The 3,792-nt window shown below is 35.6% G+C and overlaps 1 long non-coding RNA gene across 2 annotated transcripts; it reads left to right on the forward strand.

The window, feature by feature from the left end:
* Window positions 1-517: 517 nt before the first annotated feature.
* Window positions 518-2,733, forward strand: LOC141811687 (uncharacterized). Of its 2 annotated transcripts, XR_012600189.1 has the most exons (4): window positions 518-878; window positions 1,025-1,066; window positions 1,475-1,550; window positions 2,564-2,733. It is a non-coding gene; the product is annotated as an uncharacterized LOC141811687 (long non-coding RNA). The 2 variants fall into 2 exon arrangements; XR_012600190.1 differs by lacking the exon at window positions 2,564-2,733 and having other exon boundaries at window positions 1,025-1,104; window positions 1,475-1,496.
* The last annotated feature ends 1,059 nt before the right edge of the window (window positions 2,734-3,792 follow it).

Genomic DNA, 3,792 nt, shown 5'->3' on the forward strand with positions numbered 1-3,792 from the left:
CTTAGTGGATTAAGTTTCATTTGGGTTCATGGTTAAACCCATATGGCTAACCCAATTGAGAGTCTATTTAACCCTTTAAATCAACCCTATTAAACCTAATCGGGCTAGGCCTAAAGCTTCATTTAAATGAGCCCAATTAGAAAAGCTCATATGCTATATTAAAACCCAATTGATAACTTAATGAGGTATAAGGGTAATGGGTTAGTGTGGTTAGGGTTATTGGATCCTAACTATTTGATCCATTAGTAGAAGAACTCGTTAAGAGTTCTTCTCAATCGTGAACAGCGCGATTCTTCCCAAATCACGAAATCGTGATCTCTCTTCCCACTTCACCGACGAAGTTCTTTCCCAGCCGTGAGTTCCTTCTTCCAAATCGCGCCCGAAGCTTTCCCCTTCACGATCAACAATCTCCTTCTTCCATGCCGGACGCAAAAGCCTTCCTCACCGAAATAGTTCTTCTTCTTCCGATCGGCACTTCCTCCTCTTCTTTTCATCGCGATCGACCTTCTTCTTCCGATCGGCACTTCCTCCTCTTCTTTTCATCGCGATCGACCTTCTTCTTCCCCGTGCACTCTCCGCCGTCGCCCTGATTCCGCCGTCGCCGTTCTCCGGAGCTGAGTCGCCGCCCGAAGCCTTCTTCCCCTTCTTCAGTCGCGATTCTTCTTGCTTGCCCATTCCGCGTCGAAGCTTTCTTTCACGCCGGAAGCAGCCTTCTCCACTTCGCGAGCCTGATGTTCCTATTGTCCATGCCCTAGATCCATTTCTTCTGCCATTTTCGTCGTGTCACAGCCACTTCGCGAACAGTTAAGGGTTGAGGACGTGGTTTCTTGATCGCAGAATCAAAGAGGCCTTCAATCTCTTTGACAAAGACGAGAAAGGTTAGATTTCTTCCTCTTCTTCCTTTGCTGGTTTATTTCAGATCAGTTTCTTTTGTTTGAGGGATTGTGCCGAGTATTTTTGGTAGCCTAGATCTGCTTGGTTGGGTTTTCTGATTGGGGTTCGTTTGTGGTTTTGATTTTAGCAGAAGGAGAAGAAGCTGTGAGGATGATGCAAATCGGAATCAGAGGTTAGAATTGAAGTTGGATTTCTAGGAATTTAACTAAGGTAGAGATCCCTATCGTGAGTTCTTTCGGTTGAGATGTAGAGTTTTGTTGTTATTTATTTATTAGATTATGATTGTTAGAATTAATCAGTTGAGGTTGGATTTCTTGATGTTAGACTAGGTTGTGTTATCGGAGTTAGGGTTTTGATTGAATTAGATAGGTTTAATCTTATTAGAGTTGTGTAGTTAGGTTAGTTAGGTTAATTAGGTTAGGTTGATTTAAATCTGATTAGAGGTAATGAAATTAACTCGTGTCTAACTAACATGAGTTAATTGAATTATGGATCTAATTGGATTTGGGTTATATGTAGATCTTAAAATTTGTTAAGATCTATATGTTTAATTAATGGATGTTGTTTATTGTGTTTGCAGGATCCTAAGTGATTCGTTGAGGTCATTATATACGAGGAGTTCTGGAGGTTCTATTATTTGACGTGCGATTTATCAGGTGGGTAATTTACTGTATTTGGTCAATACAGTTCTTTCTTTTCCAGTGCATGATTCTGTTGTAGTTATCGTAGTTGATACCTAGATTCTATTCCTTACTGTTATTTGGATACTTCTTACCTTACTCATGTTGATACCATGCTTGCCCTTGTTTCGATTGATCTTGGATTATCATACTTGACTACTGATCTATCCTTGTTTATATCAACGGTGACCATTAGAGATTATAGTTTTATTTACTTATGATACCTGTGATCATTAGGACCTTATACCTACGCATGTTGATTAGCATGGTAGCTGAAGATGATGATCATCTTATCATGATACATGATGATGATTGTAAATCCCTTGTGGGTCTATCGTGATGGTAGTTGGCCTTTCGTGACATTATTATATAGGTAGTTGTTATACCCTATTTCCATCTTGGTGATGGCGACTGTATGGTAGTGTACGCAGTTGATGACTGTATGGCAGTGTACGCAGCCGAGTCGATGATTTGCCTCGACACCAGGTAGGAGTGGTACTCGGAGAGTACATAGTTGGTACGTCGGGGATGAGTATTAGAGGACAGATATCGGCCTTAGTATACATAGCTTATCATAGCTACTGGATCACCGGACTACTTTGTTGTAGGGCGCGGAGTACTGATCCCCCGATGCCGGACATTCCCAGACTCAGATGGTTGCACGAGTTCTGTAGTGAGTGTGGCAGTTGCATCATGCATATGCGCATCATGTGCTTGATTTATATATATGTATTAGACCGTAGTGATACTGCATTTTGATTGTCTACTTGTTTGATTCTTGATTGTTGCACTATGTTTGATATGTCATTCATATGATGCATTATATGAGATCTATGTTAGTTGCTATTTATCTGCAGAGATATTGTTGATACCTTGTTGACTTCTGGTATGTAGTTATTCTCTTGCTCTTTGTTTCATACATGCACTATCTTTCTATATTACCCAATGAGTATTTGTACTCAGACCCTGGGATTTTTCTGTCTTCCCAGATATCAGGTAGGAGTTTACAGAGGATGCCAGAGATCTGCTAGCGATGCCATCTCACGACGAGGACTTTGTGTGTATGTGTGGGAGGTGTTTGTAGCATGTGTTGGTATACTTGTATCATTGGTTTACTTTTACCGTATTGGACTTTCGGATTTCATTTCGGCATTTTCGATACTATAGCATATTTCCTATTTTAATTTTATACTTGTACTTGATACGTTTTCGCTTACAAAACTTTGGCTTTTCGTTACTTTACGAATTTATTTTTTTATTATTGTGTAGAATTTGAATTTCATTCTTATGCATTGTGTAGGATGTGTACGTGGCCGTATGGGTCACTTTTATATTTTTGTTACTTGTATAATCCATATTTTGTAGTATGGATAGGCTGTGTGGGCCTTATTATATATTTGTATTCAGGGAATTGTCAGTGATACTGGAGAGGTACTGTCGAAATTTTTCGGACGGCTATGTCTCGGGTCATGACAAGATAAATCTAATAATTCAAATTTAATTAATAATTTAAAATTAAATAATTAAGAAAATCTTAATAAATAAGATAAATTCAAAACCTAACAAGATTAATTATAAAATTAATAATCTAACTAATAAAAATTTAAAATTAAATTTAAAAAATTTAAAATTAAATCTTAAAATTTAAGAAAATAAAATAATCAATTTTAATAAGTCAAATTTAATTTTTAAGAACTCAAATTTAAATAATTAAATTAATTATCATCAAGTTTCAAAATTATGGAACATAACTTAATTCAAATCTAAAACTAAATCCACAACTTGAAAAATTCAAACTTAAACAAATTATTAATACAAACAAATAAATCATAAATTAATCATTCAAATAGCAAATCCAATAATTCAATAACTAATTCAAATTAATAACTAATAATTCAAACATAATAATAAAATACTTGTAATTATGAAATTAATTAAAATATTACTCAAGATAACAAAAGTTTAATAAAATTCAAAATATATAAAAATGGGGTTGACACATTCGTAGGTTCACACGAAATATATCAAATCATGAATTTGATATATTATTAGAAATTAAAATTATTTGACTTGATTGACTCATGCATACCTGTCATGTACATACATATGTTTTATTTTGTATGCACATAAATGTCATATCATTATGTTTAAAATTTTGCTTAGAACGGTTAGTTAAGGATAAATGATTACTTGACACTTGCCCAATATAGTACCAGGG

Source organism: Curcuma longa, chromosome 17 (genome assembly GCF_044706935.1).
Source record: "Curcuma longa cultivar G26 ecotype Majalengka, Jawa Barat chromosome 17, ITB_CL_G26_1.1, whole genome shotgun sequence".
NCBI classification, from domain to species: domain Eukaryota; kingdom Viridiplantae; phylum Streptophyta; class Magnoliopsida; order Zingiberales; family Zingiberaceae; genus Curcuma; species Curcuma longa.